This window comes from Dama dama, chromosome 1 (assembly GCF_033118175.1).
Source record: "Dama dama isolate Ldn47 chromosome 1, ASM3311817v1, whole genome shotgun sequence".
Lineage (NCBI taxonomy): Eukaryota > Metazoa > Chordata > Mammalia > Artiodactyla > Cervidae > Dama > Dama dama.
In genome coordinates this window covers 55,622,968-55,645,671 of record NC_083681.1, presented here as the reverse complement: position 1 = coordinate 55,645,671, position 22,704 = coordinate 55,622,968, and the positions used below count along the sequence as shown (strand labels likewise).

General features: G+C 51.8%; 1 protein-coding gene across 2 annotated transcripts in view; it reads right to left on the bottom strand.

Annotated features, from left to right (window-relative positions):
• CAPN5 (calpain 5) overlaps positions 1-13,661 on the bottom strand; it is a 55,569-nt gene extending 41,908 nt beyond the window's left edge. Inside the window, exon 1 of one of the 2 annotated variants that reach the window (XM_061150959.1) lies at positions 13,505-13,661. The gene's annotated coding sequence lies outside the window, so the exon portion shown is untranslated. Of the gene's footprint in view, positions 1-13,480 lie in introns of both variants that reach the window. The other variant, XM_061150949.1, reaches the window with a different exon arrangement.
• Between the last annotated feature and the right edge of the window lie 9,043 nt (positions 13,662-22,704).

Sequence of the window (22,704 nt, the reverse complement as noted above, 5' to 3'; positions counted from 1 at the left end):
ACAATATTCCCTCAGTAACTGGAAGATGCCAGTATAATTGACCAAAGGCTGAGGAGACTGCTTAGCAGGCCAGAGAGAAGAAGAAGGAGAAGTAGAGAAGCCCCCTTTCATTCTCAGGAGAGATCCTCGTTTCTCTCGCACCTGCCATGTGCAAACCACCCGACTAGAGGTCTACGTTTAGGATCCGCAGGGCAGGCCTTTCACTGTTGCCATCTTTCAGAAAAGAGAACTGAGGCTTAGTGCAGGGAGGCGACGTGCCCAAGTTCCACAGCAGAGTCTGGACTCGAACCCATATCCTCTGACTTTGGAGCCTCCACGTTGGCCTGGTGACCCCAAAGTGCAGGAGAAAAGGGGGTGAGTGCCGGGCCAGGCAGGGCTCACCCCACACACACCCTAGCTGAGCCAGGCCCACGGGAAGCGAAAGATGAGGGGATTCAGTGGAGAGGACAGACAGGAAAGGAAGGAGGTGAGACTGGGCAGTGAGGGTGGGACACGGGCGGACAGGGAGGGCAGGGCTGACGGTCCCTGCCTGCCGAGGGTCAAGAGCTGGCTCGTCCTCTGTTCTGGACCCGCAGCCACTTCATCTTCTGCCCATACATCGTGCAGGGCCCACTTGTCCCACTGCTGTGTGACCTCAGGCCAACCCCTCACCCACTCTGGCCATCCCCCTACCGGGAAGGCCAATAACCCTGCCCCTTCTCACCCACCCTCCCAGCGTCAGAGGCCTGAAGGAAAGAGACGTGAGCCTGGAGAGCCAGCCCCAGAGCTCTGGCACACAGCCACCAGGAGCGCCATTAGCATCCCAGTTTCCGGTAGGACAGGCTCAGGAAGCAATTTAAGCAGCAAGAATTAGATCAAAGAAGCTGAAAGCAGGAGGAGCCCAGAAATCAGCTCCAGCAATTCCAGGGTTCAGAGCCCAGAGAACCCAGGGAGGAGGAGCGAGCTGGCCGAGGTCACACAGCCAGGCCGGTGGAGAGTGAGGGTTCTGGCCGCCCTCCAGGCCTCGCAGCGGCCAACAAGCTGGGAAGGTTTGCTCCTGGGGATAGAAGGGAGGTGCAGGCCGAGAGGGGGAAAGCTCGGAGGGGCCCAGGGCCAGGAGATCAGGGGCCAGGCCTGGCTGGCGGAGGGTCTGACCCAGTTCAGCCATCTCTCCAGCCTCACCCCTGCCCGCCAGGCTGACCCTGGCCTCCTTAAGCCAGCCTCTCTGGCCCTGGCCTCTGCACAGGCCGCACTTCCCGCCGACTGCCCTCCTGCACCCTTCACCTGCCCCAAGGTCACCTCCCACTCCATCCGCTGGGTCAACACCCCAAGCCTCTGAGCTTTGCTCTCTCCCTGGAGTTCCAGGCATAACCACTGATGGCACAGATGATCCAGTCACCAGGAAAATGAGCGTCCAAACCCCGGCCTCTTCTCTCCGGGCCTCAGCCGGGGTCACATCCTGTCTTCTGCACTATTACATTGTGTTGGAGGCACTAACAGGACAGCCCGAGCCTCCCAGCTGCCCCCCAGCCTGCCCTCTTCCCTCTGCCCCTGCCCCTCTCCCCACGCCCTGCTCCCCCAATTCTTCACCTGGGGCCTAAGTTCCCACAAGCTCCTCGCAGACCACTCAGGGCCATTGGACACACTCTTCCATCCACACAGGCACACCTGGAGAGCTCCTGGTCACCTGTCAAGAATTAGTCCAAGTACCTCCCACCTGCCAGACACTGTTCCTCCTTCCACCTCTGCAGTCCGGGGACGCCCCCCGCTCCCGCACCATGACAGCACCTGCTGTTTACCCCATCTGCACATGACTTATCTGCCTCCCAGCCTGCAGCCCTCCAGGACACAACCCACGTTCAGCTCCTCTCTGTGTCCCTAACATCCAACCTTAGGGAACAGGTTCAGTGAATTTGGGCAGAATGGGCCAAGACAGGTGTTGCAGGAGGAATTCCTTCACGGATGGGAAAAACAGGTTCAAAGAGGGGCCAGGACTCCCAAGGGAGATCAGTTTGCCACATCAGAGCGCACCAGCTCTAAGTCTCCTGAAGGGCAGGGTTCACCCCTTTTCACTAGATGGGGCCTCTCTCTCTCTCTCCCCTCCTGCTCCTGACTGTCCAGAGAAGATATGGCTAAAGCCCTGGTGTTCTCAGCTGGTCTCCCTAAACTGTGAGACCTGGACAAGCCATGTAGCCTCTCTGGTCTTCACGGCCCTTGTCTGGGAGGAAGAGATAATGCGCCAAGGCCCCTGGGAGGATCAAATGAGATAGGGCCGCTTGAAACAGGAAGAGCACTTTCTGTCCTCTGTGTTCTGTGCCCCTAAGGGTGTTAGCGCGGCTGTCTGAGGCTCTTCTACAACGTGCCTCCCCAGACAGGAAGGCCACAACAGTTCAGGGTTCCTGTCCCCATGGAACGTCATGGTCTAGTGCAGTCCAGAGACAGAGGCAGAACAGAATATGTGTCATTTCAGAGGTTCCAGCAAGAGGGACACAAAGAGGCCTTCACAAGGCCTGAGTCCAGAAGTCAGCTGTGCTTCAGGAGAGAAAGGCCACTCCAGCCAGAGGGAACAGTTCAAGCGAAGTCTCAGAGGCAGAGAAGTACCAGGCAACTCAGGAGCAGCCTGGCACATTGGGGTCCTGTGGACGGAGACCGGGGGCGCTGACCTGGGTCAGAACAAGGGCACAGGAGCACCTGCCAGGGAGCTCAGAGAACCCAGCCTTCCAGTAGGTCAGTCGGACCTGAGTTTGAACCCCAGCTGCATGACTTGGTGCTGTGTATCCTTGGGGCAAGCTGCTAAGCCCTCTGAGCCGCTGCTATCCGTCCTTCCTGGTTCCAGTGTCTGGGGTGGCATCTGCCCTACAGGAGCTCCGTCTAGCTTCACCTTGGAAACCGTGTGTACTACCTTCCGGGAGGGCTGGCCAGCTCTGCTGTCCCTGGACCTGCTGGCGGTGGTGGGGGCAGGCCAGCGGTACACGGGCAGAGTAAGGGCTCATCTTGCAGCAGGCCTCACAGAGCCAGCTGGGGGCGGGGGACCCAATACCACTGAGCCTGCCCTGGACAGTTCAGCCACTGCAGCCAGGGGGAAAACAGGAGAGAGTTTTAGTCTCATTTTTCAGATGAGGACATCAAGGAGCATGTACAAAACCTGCAGCCCGTCAGCTGGACCCCAAGCCTCCAGCTTTTCCCCAAGCGCACTCTGGCTTAGCACTGGGATCATTTTAAGGGGCGCTCTAAAATGCTTTGTGCTGTTCTGAGTCGATCAATTGTGTCTGACTCTTTGAGACCACATGGACTGCAGCCCCCAGGCTCCTCTATCCGTGGAGATTCTCCAGGCAAGAATTCCCTGCAGTGGGTTGCCATTCCCTCCTCCAGGGGGATCTTCCCAACCCAGGGATCGAGCCCAGTCTCCCGCATTGCAGGCGGATTCTTGACCATCTGAACCACCAGGGAAGCCCATGTGGCAATAGCTGTCAGTAAGAAAGTTATCCCCTGCAAGGAGAACTCAGCTTGGTCCGGCTAATCTTGACTCCCTCACAGCCCTTGCCCATTAACTTAACAAAAGAGGAGCCAGGCCCAGGCTCAGAGCAACAGCACCTGGCTGGAACTGAATGGATTTTTCTGTTGTTTTAACTTACTTTTTAAGATCCTTCCAGTTACCCCGTATTTATGGAGAGTAATACTGACTTTCCGTTTACAGTAAACACACGGTTTCCTTTAAAAAGTATCAAGGAAGAAGGAAATTGATTTCAAGAAATCTAAGTTCCCGGTGGTGTAGGAGAGAACGAGACTGCATTCCAGAGCTGTGTGGCAGGGGAAAGTCACACTACCTTTCTGAGCCGTGGGGCTTCCTCTGAGAGCTGGGATAACAGAGCCAGTGTTCAGAGGGCCAAGGCCATTTGGAGAAGAGCAAGCTGGAGGACCCACAGTCACGGTTAACAAGACCTTTCACAAAGCTCTAGTAACTGACACAGTGTGGGGCTGGCACAGGGTAGACAAACAGACCAAGGGAACAGACTAGAAAGTTCATCTGATTTTGACAAAAGGTGACATCACAGTGCCTTAGTGAAAGGTGATCTTTTCAACTCATGGTGCTCAGTCGACTAGCTATCCTTGTGGGAAAAGCTTCATTGTGACCCCAACCTCACACCATACACAAAAGCAATTTCACACAGACTGCAAATCTGACTGAAAGGTAAAACAACAAAGCTTTTTGAAGAAAACATTAGAAAAAGCATATCCAAACGGTCAACAGACAAAAAGGAAAGTGCTTGACTTCACTAGTCATCAAGGAAATACAAATTAAAAGCACAGTGAGATACCATTATACCCTGGTCAGAACGGCTGCAGGAAGAGACATACACACATACATACGCTCTCTCTCTCCCAAGTCCAGCTCTTCCACATTGGTGGTGGGAGTATCAACTGGTAAAACCACTTTGCAAAACCGTTTGACCGTATTAATTAAGGCTGAACAAAGGCATGCTTAATCACTCAGTGATTCTACTCATAAGTATACACTGAACAGAAACACGTGCACATATTCACCAACAACAAAAAATAAATACAAGAATGTTTAGCGCAGAAGTATTTCTTACAGCCGAAAATTAGAAACAACTCAAATGCCTATCACCAGAAGAAAGGATGAACGTGGTGCTTAATGGAATATTACACACAGTGAAAATGGACAGATTATTAAGCAATGCTGTGATTCCACTGATGGAAAATTGGAAAGCAGCCCTAAGTCACCTATGGTGAGTATAAGGCAGGATGGTGGCTGTCTTTAGGGGTAGTGACTGGAAGGGGTAAGAGGGGGCTTCTGGGATTCCAGTAACACTGCTCCTTGATCTGGGTGGTGGCCATGCGGAAGGGTCACAGAGCTGTATGTCTATGACTTATGCATCGTTCTGTAGGTCAGCTGTGATTTAATAAAAATCATAAACAGAAAAAAAAAATCATAAACAGAAAAAGTCAGTGCAATACCCCAGGAAGAAGGGCTCACTGAATCTAGTGACCCCGATCTCACCAGTTCTGGGTCCCTCGCAGCCCAGCCTGACAGACTGGACATTACATATGTGTAGGGTCCCGCCTGGCACCCAAGATGACCCAGGGGGTCTGGAGAAGGGAAAGATCCCAGGCTGGGTCAGAGTCCTGGCCTCTGGCCTTTCATGCACAGGCTGTGACCTCCTGTGAGCCTCCTTCTCCATCTCACAGGTCACTTGTGGCTTTGACCCTTGAAGTGCTCAACCCTAAGAGAGGACCCACAAGGTGGGGGTGGCAGCCCCACACCCCACTGGGCACAAACTCCAAAGCTCCCTCTCTGAGAAGGGAGCATCAGCCGGCCAGGCACCAGGCTCGGGAGCTGCTCTGGGCCCTAAGGGCAGGCAGGGCACTTGGGGAAGGAACTCAGCTGAGGCAGAGCCGCAGTGGGGCTGCAGGAGGAGACCACAGGCGAGGCTGCTCAGGACCCAGTCAGAGGTCCTGGAAGGGGATCGGGCTTCATCCTGAGCTGATGGAAGGGTGGGAAGGGTGCTGAGCAGGGGAGGGACCTGAGGTCCACCTGCTGCCACACGGAGAATGCACTGAGGAAGGACGAGACCAGGGCGGAAAAACCAGAAAGCAGGTCAGAGAGCTTGTGTCCTCACGTGTGAATGACAGCAGACACGTTCCAGAGCTGGGTGGGAGGCAGACAACCCCTCCTTGGGGGCCAGCCAGCTGTGGGAGCGAAAGGGAGACCACAAGAGGGCTCGCTGTGGGGGGGGGTCCCCTCCTCTGGGCCCCCATCCCAACACCCCTCTGTGGGTGCCCATGCTGCAGCGTGGCTTGGCAGAACGGGAGTAATCCAGGGCCAGCTGAAGGAGCCAAGGATGCCCGACAGGCAAAGCACACCTACCCTTCCTCAACCTCCCACCACAGCCCACACCAGGCCACAGAGCCCCTGCTCCTTTGCCATATGACCAGGGAAGGGCCAAACAGCTGTGTCTTAGAATTCAGGGAACAGTCAATGAATGTTCTCATCTTCACTGGCATACCTCTGGGCTGGTCCTGAGCACACAGGAGGGGATCAGATCCCCCAAGTAGTCCAGTCCCCAGGAAGAGGGGTACAGGGGACAGACGCAGACCAAGACTAGGGGAGGGAAGGATGGTGGTGGTCTCTTCAAGATGGAACTGGACAGAGCAGGGCTGGAAGGCTAGGCAAGGATGGGCAGGGGAGAGGGACAGGATGCACTCCAGGTGGAAGGAGGGCAGAAGAGCCCCAGGTAACAGCCAGAAGGTGGGGGGCGGGTGGAAGCAGATCTCGGAGTGGGGAAAGCTAGCAGAACTGGCTCTGCAGGAAATGGGCTCTCACTGGGGAAGCCAAAGGGGCGTGGAGGGGAGACACCGAGGGTCAGACGCTGAAGCAGTAATGCGAGCCAGGGAGAGCCTCTTGGGAGCCAGGGCGGGAAGGGCCAGCAGCCAGGGAGGGGGCCAGGAGCCCCAGAGCCTGGTGACTGCCTGGCTCTTTGCACGGATTGCATTTTATCAACTGTTTATGCTCATTCATCCGACAGCCACTCCTGTTCCCCTTCTGCCCCACAAGCCACCATCAACACATCCCTCTGTCCTACTGTGGTTGTACTTGGCCTCCAGGACCGTCTCCCTCCCTTCACACGGGCCGAGGGACAAAGGCAGGGCAGCAGGGAGAGTGCGGGAGGAGGGTGAGCCGGGCTCCGGCAGCAGAGCCGGGGGGCCAGGTTCCATGAGTCACTCCAGCCAAGGTTAGCTGAGCAGGCGGCATCGTGGCTGGGAAATCCTGTCTTTCTTCTCCATTGCCCTCCCCTTATCGCGTCTTTGTCTAATCCAGTCTCCACCCAGCCGCAGTGATCTTTCTAATACATAAACCCAACCAAATGTCCTGTGCTAAGGATGAGGGGGCCTGGAGGGCAGGGCCAGGCATGCTGTGGGTGCAGAACCTCTCGCCCTGGTCCTGGGGGACAGTGATCCTGGGGCACTGACGTCCTCTGCAGTGTATCTGGGGGGAAAGTCAGCCTCGGGGTTGGCTTGCTGTGCGGCTCTTGCTGAGCCCCTGGGCCTCTGACCCTGGTCGGTCCCACTGAGACCCGGGTGTTGTGCAGACGGGGCTGGGACACCTCGGCAAGCAGGTGAGATCCAGCCGGATCTGCCGGGCGTGGGCAGGGCCAGGATGAGCTGGAAACCTTCCCGGGCAGCAGGCGGGCCAAGGTTCAGCCTCTGGCAGGGCAAGCAGCTGGTTTGGGCGCTGAAAGTCACTGGGTCTGAAACCCAGGCCACCACCGCATCCTGGTGAGAAGATGCCGAGGAGGGGTGGGGGGTGGGGGGGTGCAGCTGAGCACCTGCGCTGCTGCCCTTCTCTGTTCTACTGGGGAGAGGGGGTGGGGTGGGGGGACCCCTGGGGCTGCAGGTCACAGGTGTGCCCACTCGGCACAAGGGTAACAACCTGACAATAATGAGACTTGATCGGGTCACTGAAGCTGCCTCAGCTCTCCTGCACTGTGAGACCTCAGGCCAGCCCCTGCCCTCTCTGGCCTGCAGGCTCTCACTGTTGAATGGTGGAGAGGGGGATGCTCCTTGCTTTTCTCCCATGAGCTATGTTGTTTGTCACCAGAATGGCCTCTTTTCCTGCTTCCTGCATAGGCAGTCTCTGCCCCTAGCACCACCTGCCTCCAAAGCTCAAGGCTGGAAACCTGGTGGGGATGGTACCCATTTCTCAGACTGGGAAACTGAGGCTCAATTCCTGCATCAAGCTCTTGCACACACTCAGAAGTGAGCTCTACTCTTCCCATCACATAGATGAGCTCTGAGATGGAAGAGATGCATTCAGGACAGTCAGGGGCCCGTCTCATGCCAGAGCTCTGCTTTGCCTGGCCCAGCACCCCCTCCCTCAAGCAAAGACAGTGACCCACTCATCACTGTCAGCTGCGTGCCCCCATTCAGCCTTCACACATCTGCTCTGCTCCTGGCAAGGCGGCACTGAGGAGTCAGACAGGGCTCAGACCGGGAGGTCAGCCTGGTGGAGGACAGTGACCCCAGCACCAGGTGGAGAGAGCTCTCTAACAGGACAGTGATTCATTCAGATAGGGCAGGAAAGCCTCATGGAGGAGGCAGCATCAAAGCAGGAGTTCCAAGGCTGCAATTTTTCCAGACACAAGTGGAAGGTTTGGAGGAAGATGTAACCTTCTGGGAGGAGACAACCATTTAGGCAAGGCTGGAGGACAGGGCGTGGGGGAAAAGAAGAAAGAAGGGGCTTGCAGGCCACACTGCCACAGCAGGGTCATGGGGGCCCTGAAAGACCAGCGAGGGTTCAGTAAGTGAGCTGGACTGCTGGACAGTTTACAAGACGGTTGGATGGTAAGGAGGCCAGGAGGCAGGCAGGGAGACCAGGCTACAGAAACGGCCCCCAGAGCATGGAGAGACCAAATGGAGAGACTTGGCTGGAGAGACCAAATGGAGACCCAACACTGGGGCGGGGTCCACAGCACACAGCCAGGCACTCTCTGGGAGGCTGGCTGCGAGTCCTTCCTTGGAGGCACCAGGAGGCTTCCCACCTCCCAGAAGACAAACTCATCTTCTGGGGCGAGGAACCTGTTGGCAGCACCTCTGGGCTCCATGTTCTGCTCTGCCCCATGTCACATTTCCCCCCAAGGCAGCCTTGAAGGCAATGTCAGCGCCTCCTCCTCCCTGGGCCCAAGGGGAGAAGCAGAGCCTCAGAACATCCCGTCCGCATGCTCATCCACAGATAGGGAGACAGAGGCCCAGGAGGAGCACATCGGTTACCTTCCTTGTGCCTCAGGGCTCTGACTCATCTGTAAAAGGCAGTCTCCTGCTCTCTGGCCCAACCTGCCCTGACTCCGGCTCCCCTCACCCCTCTCTCCTGTAGGCAGGACTTAGCCCCAGTCGGCCTTGATGCACTCATCTGCAAAATGGGCCTCCCAGCCTGGCCCTCCCGGGTGATGGTGGGGATCAAGTGACCCTACATGACACTAGAGTTAGCGAATCAATGTCTGAGATGCACTCCTCCCTGGAAGGGGCTTCCCAGGGGGTGTCAGCGGTAAAGAACCCACCTGCCGATGCAGGAGATGTAAGAGACACAGGCTTGATCCCTGGGTCAGGAAGATCCCCTGGAGGAGGGCATGGCAACCCATACCAGGGCTCCTGCCTGGAGAATCCCATGAACCAAGGAGCCTGGGGGCTATAGTCCATAGGGTCGTGCAGAGTCAGACACGACTGAAGCGACTTAGCAGGCATGCAAGCATGCTGGAAGGCTTAACCTGCTGGCATGTTAAGGACCCCGGGATGGGGTCTGGTCACTGGGGTAACCCATGGGGACACACCAGCACACTGCCCCAGAGGTGCCGCAGCCCAGGCTCTGCCAGCCGAAGCCTCTAGGCTGAGGGGGTGACAGACGCTGAGGGTGACCCCCTGGGGGAAGCCAGTGGCTGTGGGTGCCCAGGAGGGGGATCTCTGAGAATGGGACCTGCAATGACACTGCAGGTGGCTCCTGTGGTTGGTGAATGACGGGTCCCCCAAACACCGACTCCATAATCCCTGTAACCTGCGAATGTTACTTTATATGGCAAAAAAGATTTTGCAGATGTGATTAAAGAACTTGAGATGGAGAGATTATCCTGGATTATCTGGAGAGATCCTAAATGTAATCACAGGTGTCCTTAAGAAGAGGGCAGAGGCAGATTTGACTCCAAAAGAGGAAAAGGCAATGGGACTAGGGAAGTGGAGAGATGGAGTGAGGGGTCATGAGGAACATGGACACCCACAAGGAACAGAGGCGGCCCTGGGGCCTCCAGAAGGAACTAGCCTGACACATTGACTTCAGCCCATAAGACTCTTTTCAGACCTTTGACCTCCAAAACAGTAAGAGAATAAATCTGTGTGGTTTTAAGCCACTCTGTGTGTGTGTGTATGTGTGTGTGTGAGACTCAGTCATGTCCGACTCCTTACAACCCCATAGACTGTAACCCACCAGGCTCCTCTGTCCATGGAGTTTTCCAGGCAAAAATACTGGATTGCCAGTATTGTTGCCATTTCCTACTCCATTTAAGCCACTAAACTTGTGTTAATTTATTACAGCAGAAACAGGCTATGAATACGATGAATACAGTTCCTGTAAGTATGCAGCCTCATACCTCTCTCCTGCTCCAGGAACTGGGTGAGTGAGGATGAAGCTGTTACTCCTTGAACTGCTCCCATGGAAAACAAAGTCACCCCAAACTTCAGTGTCAGTTACTATTATTAGTAACAACCAGTTGATTGCCACCACCTCGCCCTCTTGGCAGAAGTACCCAGCAGGGGGCTCTGAGGCTGGGGCTGGCTGATGAGGCCAACAGACTCTGCCTTTTGTCCCCTGGGCTGCAAGGTCCTGAGGTCATCGGGGCACACCCTGACAGTGCTGGCCAGCTGGGTACCCATGGATGGGCTTGGTCTGCTCCGGCCACCAGCCCCCTTGTCCCAGAGCTGACCACAGCCACCGCTGCAGCAGAAAACCACAGTCCACACCCACAGGCCACCATGCCTCAGCCTGTGGCACCCTCCCTCACACCCGCAGCCTGGGGAAAGCCAGAGCCCCTGGAAACACAGCCCTGAGCAATTAGAACAGGGAGCAGGAACTCAGGCCATTACAGGCAAGCAAATGCTCACATTGCTCAATTTCCTACCTCCAAGCCTGAAGGCTAGCTTCCTAAAACATCCTGGATTAGAACCCCAAAGGGACTTGGCCCATTTTGCCATTAGCGAGCAGGGAAAGGCAAGGCCTGAGGCCAAAGCAAGTGAGGCAATCCCAGGGCCTCACCATCAACCCAGGGAGGAGGAGATTCTGCAGAGGGGGTGGGGGGGGGGGGGGGGGGAGTCCTGAAGATAAGGCCCGGGGCGGGGAGGGGGTGGGGTGGGGCAGGCTATTGCCAGTCAAGGAATGTTTTGAGTAGAAAGGGAAGGCATGAAGGGGCAGAGAGGTCTCTGGAGGGGCTAAAGGAGTGGAGTGGAGGGGTTTTAAAAGGCACTCAGAACACTAGAGTACACGGGAGGGAGGGGGCAAGGAGGGCAGAGGAAGGCCGGGGAGAGGTCAGAAGACCAACAGCAGACAGATCTCCTGCCTGCCTGGCCCCAGACAGCGAGCCCATCCACGGGAGCAGGTTGAGGGCCACAGTTTCCAACCACAGAAGCCAAGAGGGGCTTCCTCTTTCCTTTCACCCTTCTCCCAAAGTCGGCCCCTCCTTCCTCTGGGCTGTTCCTCCCCCAGGGAAGAAAGGACTAAATGATGCGGTTAGTTATTATTAGTTATAATGAGGACTAAACACCATGTACTTTGTAAAGCACTTTCAGTGATACAAATTAACTTTATCATCAACCCCTGAATCCCTATGTTTAGGCAGCATTTATCCCCATTTCAGAGATGAAGAAACTGAGCCTCTCGGGAAGTTCCCTGCCTCAAGGTCACATGCAGAGCCAGTCTCAGCTCGGAGGAAGCTTGACACAATGTCAGGCCCTGCAGGTAGGAGAGGTCACAGAGGCAGGGTTTGCAGCGCCCACTGGGGGCTCCAAGAGGGCCTCCCAATCAGGGACCAGAGCTCCAGGGCTGTCCCGGGAGCCTGCAGGGATGTCAAGGGTAGACGCAGCCAGAGACAGCACTGGTCTGGGATCAGTGTCCTGGACGTCATCCCCCCACCCCCCAAAACCCACAGGCCTCTCACATCTCATCAACTTCCCCAAACCTGCTCTATCCCCAGTGGTGGCCCCAACTCAGAAAGGGCTCCCCCAGAAACCCTTCCCCATGCTCCACCCCTCTCCCATGGGAAGCCCTATCAGATCCCCCCCTGGGGTGCCAAGCCAAGTCTGGATGGGGAGCTGGAAAGGGGAGAGGCAAGGGGAAAGAGAAGGGGGCTTCTCCTTGCTCTGGCCCTCTGCTCACTGGCCTCCAGAGCAACTCACCCACCACAGAGCCACACATCTGATGATCTAATGCCCTTTTTGGTCGTTGTTCAGTCCCTAAATCGTGTCCAACTCTTTGGGACCCCATCCACTGCGGCACGCCAGGCTTCGCTGTCATTCTTGTCCCTACCCTTGGACCACATGCAGTTGCATGCTTCCAGGCCCTCACCCATCTATTCCCAGGCCTGCAGTGCCCTGCCCTTTCTTTTCTGCTTGGTGAACTTTTCATCCTTCAGCACCCAGCACCGATGTATCCTTCACAGTGAAACCTTGCCCAGCTCCTGGGCAGGGGCTGGCTCCCAGCACTGGGTGCAACTCTGGCAGGGGCTTCTGGGTTTGACCCATCCGCTTCATCAGTCAGAAGAGAGGTTCCTCAGGCTAATGGCCCCACCTAAACACCTCGATGTCCTGGCTCCCAGCTCTGGCCTGAAGCAGCAACAGCTGGGTCCACCCTGCCCCGCCCTCAGCAGGGAAAGCAGCCAGGTCTCCCCACCCCCACCCCGGGACTCCAGACTGCAGCAAAGGCCAGGCCCGAAGACCCTGGGTAGGAGGGTCTCAATCCTTGCAGCAGAATAATAGTTCCCTCAGGAGTCCTCACACATGTATGGGTAGGCTGAGCCCCTCTCTCAAACTCCCTCTCTTCCAGGAAGTCTGCCCAGATTTCTCCCTCCCCAGGATCCTAAAAATAATTGCCCTGGCACTTCTCTCTGGCTGCTGGTGTAGGGAAAGGATTCTGATTTGAGAGCCAGGCCAACTCAGGTACAAAATTCTGGTTTAGCAGTCCTGATAGCAAGAGTAGCTCACTCCACCCTCTGAGTCCCACTCTCCTCAACCCTGTGGGGTCTGGGCTGACTCCCACCACAGGAAGTGAAGCCTGGAGAGAACTTGGCACCTGTTAATCATACGTCCTGCTTCACCTCTGGAACCCTGGTGGGTCTCCTCAGACTCCCAACTCTGAAGGAGGGAGGCATGATCCGAGAAGCGCAAGACCCATTCTCCCCTAGTTCTGCCTGCCTCCCCGGCCCCCTCACACACACATCCAAGCCCTGCAGCCCAGGAAAAAGGCCCCTATTCAACCTGGCAAGAGGGTCAGGAAGGGAACTGGCTTTCGCCTTGCCCCTTTTCCCAAGCCGCCAGGGACGGGGGATGAGGAGGCACCCGGGAAGGGTAGTCGAATTGAAAGGGTGGAGGTCTGGGAAGGGACAGGAAAGGGGAATTCTGAGGAAGAGGAGGGGAAGAGCCCGTCAAGCCACGGAAGCTAACCCCCTAGCGGGTCTGAACTAGGAAAACAGCTCGGGAACACCCAGGTGCAGTGGGAAGACGCCCCTCGCCGCGGGTGGGGGTGGGGAGAGCCCCGGAGGCCGGGGCGGATCCAGGCGATCCCCGCCCCCCCGGGGCCTCAAAGCCAGCGCTCACCTCCTCCCCGCGGCGGGATGTGCACCCCCACACCCACCGATTCGTGCTCACAGGGCAAGCGCTGCCCTGCAATGCACCCGCACACACACACCCCCGAAACACACATGAACACCCGCGCGCTCGCACACACCTCCCTCTGCTCAGCGTCTCCTACCTGCCGCGCCGCCGCGGGTCCAGCGGATTCGGGGATGCAGCGCTCGGCGCCGGCACCGGAACAGAGGCTGGGCCTCCCCACCTTAGTGGCCTCCGGCTCCGGCCCGCGATCGGCTGGGGCTGGCCTGGGGCGGGGGCTCGAGCTAGGACTCCCCGGGCGGCCCGCCCCGCCCCGCGGCCTCCGCCCAGCTGGGGACGGGGGCGTGGTTTCTAGCGGGGCTGGAGGGACAGGATTGATGCGCATGCGAACTGGTGTCGAGCACCGAAGCCACCCGGGCGTGAGGTGGCTGCGGAGTTCCCGCTGGAAAGTAGGAGAGAATTTGGGGGCCCGCGCGGCTCAGCCCGACCCTCGACTGCTTGATCGGGCCCGTGTTCTCTCGTCCCTTCCTCCCGACATCTCCAGGAGTACCCCAGGGCCCAGCCGAGGCTGGCACTGAGGCAGGGGGCTGGGAAAAGAAGAGGCGAGCACCCATCTCTTCCCCATCTCCATGTTTGTTTGTGTGTGTGTGTGTGTGTGTGTGTGTGTGTGTTAGTCACTCAGTCGTGTCCCACCTCTTTCGACCTCATGGACTGTAGCCCGCCCGGCTCCTCTGTTCGTGTGATTCTCCAGGCAAGACTGCTAGAGTGGTTTCCTCCTCCAGGGGATCTTCCAGACCCAGGTGTCCAACCTGGGTCTCCTGCATTGCAGGCAGATTTTCCCCTGGTGGGAGCCACCAGGAAAGCGCCTTTTCATGTCCATATCCATTCCCAAAATTCAGGATGGAGGAGCCAGACCCAGACCCCTGGGGGCCCAAAGAGGGCCTTTGTCAAATGGGGAAAGCTGGTTCCAGACCCATATCGAGTATTTATTTACTTGTGCAATGATGGGAAGACAGAAGGAGGGGCATATTTCCCAAATAAGATAGAGAAGGTTTGTGAGTGACCAGTCCTGGCACACAGTAGGGGATCTGGGATGGCAGGACGGATGTGTTTATTATGCTCATCAGAGGCCTAGGTCAGCCAACTTCGAAGATGGAGAAGTTCAGACCCACCATCTCTCTCTCCTATGTTCCCCTCCACACTAAGTCATTTCAGTCTTGTAGGACTCTATGCGACTCTATGGACTGTAGCCCGCCAGGCTCCTGGTCCATGCATCTCCAGGCAAGAGTACGTGAATGGGTTACCATTTCCTTCTCCAGGGGATCTCCCCTACCCAGGGCTAGAACCTGCATCTCTTACATCTACCTGCATTGGCAGGAGGGTTCTTTACCACTAGCACCACCTGGAAAGCCCAGTGATCCCAGTCTTAGGTAATGTCATCTACCTCTAAGTCACTCTGACTAACCCAGCCTCTTCATAGCCTCTGTCCCAGGCCTCCCAGACACCCCCCACCGCCCACCCCCAGGTGTAGCTCCAGTCCTTTACAGAGACTTGCAAGTATGTAGCCATGACCCAGTGCCCACGGAACAATGGTCCAAGGCTGTGCCCTTGGCTGACTGTCCCAGGCAGACCCCACGGCACTGCCCCTGCCCTGGGTTGCAGCCAGGCTCTCAGTGTTCCTCTCAAGGGCTCCCAGCTTCCCTGCACTCAGACCTCGTCTAGTGGGGATCTGCACAGTCTGAAAGGCTCTTCCTTGCCTCTGTACATGGCACATCTTGGTATCAGGCTTGGCTCTAAGGCCATGTCTCCACCACAAAGCCCTACCCCCTTCTTCAGCATCCCCACCTGGCCAGTGTCTCTTCCAGGGCCCTAAACTCATGCTTCCTCTCTGGGGTTGGTGGTGGAGTCTGCAGGCAGATGAGGTTGAGGCTTATTCTAGGAAAGACAGTACTGCTGGGTGAAGCCAGGGAGCTCTGGGCTCGGGTCCTCACTCTGCCAGTTACTCGCTGTGTGATACAAACAAGTCCACTATCCTTTCAGAGCCTCATTTTTCTGTCTGTAAAATGGGCTTCTAGCAGAAGTGAGTGATGATCAGGTATAGGTAAGTGGTGGGCACCCTCATGTAGGATGTTGAGCAGCCCTGCCTCTGGGCTGGGCAACTCCCACATGTTCATAGTGAAGCTGGGGTCCTGGCTGAGAAAATGTGGCTGCTTCAGCCCTCACAAGGGTAGAGTTCACAGGATGCTTAGCCCCCCTTTATGTATTTCAGAGTGTGAGAGCCACAACACTCTGAAATACAAAGTTTCGTGGTGGTTGCAAGAATATGTTCTGGACTCACCACCTGGGTTCATGTTAGCTGTGTGATCTTGGACAAGTGACCCACACTCTCTGTGTCCCAGTCACCTCACCTATGAAATGATGATAGTAGCACCACACCACGGGGTTGTTGTGGGGATTAAATGGACTGAGTCACATAAAGCATCTAGAGTGGGCCCTGGCTGAGAATTAGTGTTCAGCAGGGCTTAGCAGATACCATTTTCATCTAGCCCAAACCCCTCGTTTTGTGACAACACTGGGTCCCCAGGAGCAGAGACATGTATACATGGCTACTCAGAAGCCCAGCCATCCTAGGATGTTAGAACTGGAAGGACCCACCCCAGAGCCCATCTCTGGCAGCTCCCACCTTCTCTAGCAGATGAGGAAAAAGACCTAGAGGGGGACAGTGACCTGTCCAGGGCACCCAGTCTGGTGGAGTGGGAGAGGCATTGGCCTTGCCCTTGTTGGGGGTTGGGAGGGAGGTTTCCAGACAAGCCAGGAAGAGCCTGGTCTCCCCAAAAAAGTGGGGGTAAGGGGTGGGGCTCTGATGATGCTCTGGCTCCAGGTCCCTGCTGGTTGGTTGTTATAAGCTGATTCACCAAGTGGTGCCATCACGGGGCCTGTGGTGTAGGCGCTTTTCCCATTTAATTCTCACAACCACCCTTGGCAGGAGCTCTCATTAGCCCCATTTTACAGATGACAGAACTGAGCCTCAGGGAGATGCCCCAGTCCAACAATTAGGAAATGGCAGACCTGGGATCCTATTTACCCTGTCTGACTCCACTCTTGTGCCCTTCCCCTCCTCCTCTCTCACCCTCCTCCTCTTCACCTCTGATGACTCTTTGACTGGCTGCCCCACCTCTGCGACATCCTCCTATAAATGGGTGCCTCATTCCCTCACAAGGCAGCCCTTTCCACTTCTCTTGAGAGAATCTCTGTCACCCAGAGCTGCGCTAGTTCCCTCTTCCTAGTTCTGCAGGACTTCATAGCCTCCTCCCCACCAGAGCCCTGGAGAGAAGCTTTTGTGCGGCAGGACAGCAGACCCCTATCTTCACTGCTCCTCTATGTAACAGAGTTTCCCAAGTGAAATTCTTCTTCCATATTAATACTTACTTAGCAGTGCCAGGTCTTATCTGCTGCATGCTGGATCTTCGACCTTCGTTGCAGCATGCATGATTTTTTAGTTGCGGTATGAGGGATCTAGTTCCCTGAACTAGAACAGGGGTTGAACCCAGACCACCTGCATTAGGAGGGTGAAATCTTAGCCACTGAACCACCAGGGAAGTCCCCCAAGTGAAATTCTTATAAACAGTAATTTCTTTCAAAGATACCATGGGCTTCCCTGGTGGCTTAAATGGTAAAGAATCTGCCTGCAATGTGGGAGATCCAGGTTTGATCCCTGGGTCAGGGAGATCCTTTGGAGAAGGGAATGACTAGCCACTCCAGTATTCTTGCCTGGAGAATTCCATGAACAGAGGAGCCTGGCGGGCTACCACCCATTGGGTCGCAAAGAGTCAGACACGACTGAACAACTAACATTTTTTCCTTTCACCTGCTGGCAAGGGGAATGGCTCAATACCGGAGCTTGGTGTCTTGGGGTGGAATACTTAAGTGATCTCATTAACCAGTTCCCCCATGCCCATCTAGCCAAGGAGATGGGATCTCAAGGGAGAGGAGTGGAGCTGGACACACAGAACTTTTCAGGACACAAAGAACTAACGGTATTCTCCTGAGAGCTCAGGAAATGGGAGAGCCATGTTGAACTCAAGGGGAGAGCAGACACCATGGAAAACAGGAATATGAAAGACAAACATGAACTCTGAATTGCTCTCAATTCCATGCTACTCTGAAACACTACTTATATTTTGTTAGTATCCTGGATATTATTAGGAGCCAGCCAAAACCAAGTGGGATCGATTCCAGGAATATGAAGGTGGTTTAACATTAGGAAATCCATTAATAGAATATGTGTGCTAGGATTGCTGTAACAAACTGCCACAAACTGGGCAACTTAAACACAGAAATTTATTGTTTCACAGATCTGGAGGCTAGATGTCCAAGAGCAGTGTGTCATCAGGGCTGGGTTCTTCTGAGGGTTGTGAAGGAGAATCTGCCCTGTGCCTTTCTACTTAGCTTCAGGTGGTTTGCTGGCAATCTTTGACATCCCTTGGCTTATAACACAACACCATGATCTACACCTTTGTGTTCACATGTGTTCTCCCTGTGGATCTGTCTATCTCGTGTCCAAATTTCCCATTTATAAGGAAGGACACCAGTCATGTTGGATTAGAGTCTACCTAATGACTTCATTTTAATTTGGTCACCACTGAAAAGACCCTATTTCCAAATTTTATTATGAGGCGCTAGGAGTTAGACTTCAACTTCTTTTGGGGTGGACACAATTCAACCCATAACAAGCATGCAACATACTAATGAACCTAAGGGGAAAATAATGATTTTGGGGGGAGGGGGGGCATGCTCTGTAGTTGTGGCATTCAGGCTTAGTTGCCCCATGGCATGTGGGATCTTTTTTTTTTTCCTGTTTTTTTTTCATTCATTTTTATTAGTTGGAGGCTAATTACTTTATAATATTGTAGTGGTTTTTGTCATACATTGACATGAATCAGCCATGGATTTACATGTATTCCCCATCCCGATCCCCCCTCCCACCTCCCTCTCCACCCGATTCCTCTGGGTCTTCCCAGTGCACCAGGCCCGAGCACTTGTCTCATGCATCCAACCTGGGCTGGTGATCTGTTTCACCAGAGATAATATACATGTTTCTATGCTGTTCTCTCGAAACATCCCACCCTCGCCTTCTCCCACAGAGTCCAAAAGTCTGTTCTGTACATCTGTGTCTCTTTTTCTGTTTTGCATATAGGGTTATCGTTACCAACTTTCTAAATTCCATATATATGCATTAGTATACTGTATTGGTCTTTATCTTTCTGGCTTACTTCACTCTGTATAATGGGCTCCAGTTTCATCCATCTCATTAGAACTGATTCAAATGAATTCTTTTTGATGGCTGAGTAATTCCATGGTGTATATGTACCACAGTTTCCTTATCCATTCATCTGCTAATGGGCATCTAGGTTGCTTCCATGTCCTGGCTATTATAAATAGTGCTGCAATGAACATTGGGGTTCACGTGTCTCTTTCAGATCTGGTTTCCTCAGTGTGTATGCCCAGAAGTGGGATTGCTGGGTCATATGGCAGTTCCAATTCCAGTTTTTTAAGAAATCTCCACACTATTCTCCATAGCGGCTGTACTAGTTTGCATTCCCACCAACAGTATAAGAGGGTTCCCTTTTCTCCACACCCTCTCCAGCATTTATTGCTTGTAGACTTTTGGATAGCAGCCATCCTGACTGGCGTGTAATGGTACCTCATTGTGGTTTTGATTTGCATTTCTCTGATAATGAGTGATGTTGAGCATCTTTTCATGTGTTTGTTAGCCATCTGTATGCCTTCTTTGGAGAAATGTCTGTTTAGTTCCTTGGCCCATTTTTTGATTGGGTCATTTATTTTTCTGGAATTGAGCTGCAGGAGTTGCTTGTATATTTTTGAGATTAATCCTTTGTCTGTTGCTTCATTTGCTATTATTTTCTCCCAATCTGAGGGCTGTCTTTTCACCTTGCTTATAGTTTCCTTTGTTGTGCAAAAGCTTTTAAGTTTCACTAGGTCCCATTTGTTTATTTATGATTTTATTTCCAATATTCTGGGAGGTGGGTCATAGAGGATCCTGCTGTGATTTATGTTGGAGAGTGTTTTGCCTATGTTCTCCTCTAGGTGTTTTATAGTTTCTGGTCTTACATTTAGATCTTTAATCCATTTTGAGTTTATTTTTGTGTATGGTGTTAGAAAGTGTTCTAGTTTCATTCTTTTACAAGTGGTTGACCAGTTTTCCCAGCACCACTTGTTAAAGAGGTTATCTTTTTCCCATTGTATATTCTTGCCTCCTTTGTCAAAGATAAGGTGTCCATTGGTTCGTGGATTTATCTCTGGGCTTTCTATCCTATTCCATTGATCTATATTTCTGTGTTTGTGCCAGTACCATACTGTCTTGATGACTGTGGCTTTGTAGTATAGTCTGAAGTCAGGCAGCTTGGTTCATCCAGTTCCATTCTTCTTTCTCAAGATTACTTTGGCTATTCAAGGTTTTTTGTATTTCCATACAAATTGTGAAATTATTTGTTCTAGTTCTGTGAAAAATACCGTTGGTAGTTTGATAGGGATTGCATTGAATCTATAGATTGCTTTGGGTAGTATAGCCACTTTGACAATATTGATTCTTCCAATCCATGAACACGGTATATTTCTCCATCTGTTTGTGTCCTCTTTGATTTCTTTCATCAGTGTTTTATAGTTTTCTATGTATATGTCTTTTGTTTCTTTAGGTAGATATACTCCTAAATATTTTATTCTTTTTGTTGCAATGGTGAATGGTATTGTTTCCTTAATTTCTCTTTCTGTTTTCTCATTGTTAGTGTATAGGAATGCAAGGGATTTCTGTGTGTTAATTTTATATCCTGCAACTTTACTATATTTGTTGATTAGCTCTAGTAATTTTCTGGTAGAGTCGTTAGGGTTTTCTATGTAGAGGATCATGTCATCTGGGAACAGCGAGAGTTTCACTTCTTCTTTTCCTATCTGGATTCCTTTTACTTCTTTTTCTGCTCTGATTGCTGTGGCCAAAAGTTCCAAAACTATGTTGAATAGTAGTGGTGAGAGTGGGCACCCTTGTCTTGTTCCTGATTTCAGGGGAAATGCTTTCAATTTTTCACCATTGAGGGTAATGCTTGCTGTGGGTTTGTCATATATAGCTTTTATTATGTTGAGGTATGTTCCTTCTATTCCTGCTTTCTGGAGAGTTTTAATCATAAATGGATGTTGAATTTTGTCAAAGGCTTTTTCTGCATCTATTGAGATAATCATATGGTTTTTATCTTTCAATTTGTTAATGTGGTGTATTACATTGATTGATTTGCGGATATTAAAGAATCCTTGCATTCCTGGGATAAAGCCCACTTGGTCATGATGTATGATTTTTTTTAATATGTTGTTGGATTCTGTTTGCTAGAATTTTCTTAAGGATTTCTGCATCTATGTTCATCAGTGATATTGGCCTGTAGTTTTCTTTTTTTGTGGCATCTTTGTCTGGTTTTGGAATTAGGGTGATGGTGGCCTCATAAAATGAGTTTGGAAGTTTACATTCTTCTGCAATGTTCTGTAAAAGTTTGAGTAAGACAGGTGTTAGCTCTTCTCTAAATTTTTGGTAGAATTCAGCTGTGAAGCCATCTGGTCCTGGGCTTTTGTTTGCTGGAAGATTTCTGATTACAGTTTTGATTTCCTTGCTTGTGATGGGTCTGTTAAGATCTTCTATTTCTTTCTGGTTCAGTTTTGGAAAGTTATACTTTTCTAAGAATTTGTCCATTTCTTCCAAGTTGTCCATTTTATTGGCATAGAGCTGCTGGTAGTAGTCTCTTATGATCCTTTGTATTTCAGTGTTGTCTGTCGTGATCTCTCCATTTTCATTTCTAATTTTGTTAATTTGGTTCTTCTCCTTGTTTCTTAATGAGTCTTGCTAGCGGTTTATCAATTTTGTTTATTTTTTCAAAAAACCAGCTTTTAGCTTTGTTGATTTTTGCTATGGTCTCTTTAGTTTCTTTTGCATTTATTTCTTCCCTAATTTTTAAGATTTCTTTCTTTCTACTAATCCTGGGGTTCTTCATTTCTTCCTTCTCTAGTTGCTTTAGGTGTAGAGTTAGGTTATTTATTTGACTTTTTTCTTGTTTCTTGATGTAAGCCTGTAATGCTATGAACCTTCCCCTTAGCACTGCTTTTACAGTGTCCCATAGGTTTTGGGTTGTTGTGTTTTCATTTTCATTCGTTTCTATGCATATTTTGATTTCTTTTTTGATTTCTTCTATGATTTGTTGGTTATTCAGAAGCGTGTTATTTAGCCTCCATATGTTTGAGTTTTTAATAATTTTTTTCCTGTAATTGAGATCTAATCTTACTGCACTGTGGTCAGAAAAGATGACTGGAATGATTTCAATTTTTTTGAATTTTCCAAGACCAGATTTATGGCCAAGGATGTGATCTATTCTGGAGAAGGTTCCATGTGCACTTGAGAAAAAGGTGAAGTTGATTGTTTTGGGGTGAAATGTCTTATAGATATCAATTAGGTCTAGCTGGGCCATTGTGTCATTTAAAATTTGTGTTTCCTTGTTAATTTTCTGTTTAGTTGATCTATCCATAGTTGTGAGTGGGGTATTAAAGTCTCCCACTATTATTGTGTTACTATTAATTTCCTCTTTCATACTCGTTAGTGTTTGCCTTATATATTGTGGTGCTCCTATGTTGGGTGCATATATAGTTATAATTGTTATATCTTCTTCTTGGATTGACCTTTGATCATTATGTAGTGTCCTTGTCTCTTTTCACAGCCTTTATTTTAAAGTCTATTTTATCTGATATGAGTATTACGACTCCTGCTTTCTTTTTTTTGTGTGTGTGTGTAATAAAGTTTTATTAAAGTAAAAAGGAGATAGAGAAAGCTTCTGACATAGGCATCAGAAGGGGGCAAAAGAGTACCCCCTTTGCTAGTATTAGCAATGGAATTATATACTCTCCAGTGAATCCAAAGAATGCCTGGAGGCTGCAAAGACCTCACCAGACCCACTCCCATAATTTACATTTTAAGATAACAGAGTTGGCCAGAAGGTTTAATCCAAAGATTGTCCTCAGGCAGGATACATCCTTGTAAAGACCAGATCTACTCCCATAATTTATGTTTTAAGATAACAGAATTAGCCAGAGGGTTTAATCCAAAGACTGTCCTCAGGCAGGACACATTATTGTTATATAATTCTAAGGAATGTAGAGGAAAAAAACTAAAAAAGTTTGTCCTTTCTTCCTCTTTGAATATCCCAGACCTCTCTCTCTTTGGGGACCCCTAGACTTTTTATCAACCTGCCTAGGAAATGACTCTCTCATTCCCCCCTTTTCTTTTAGGAGAAT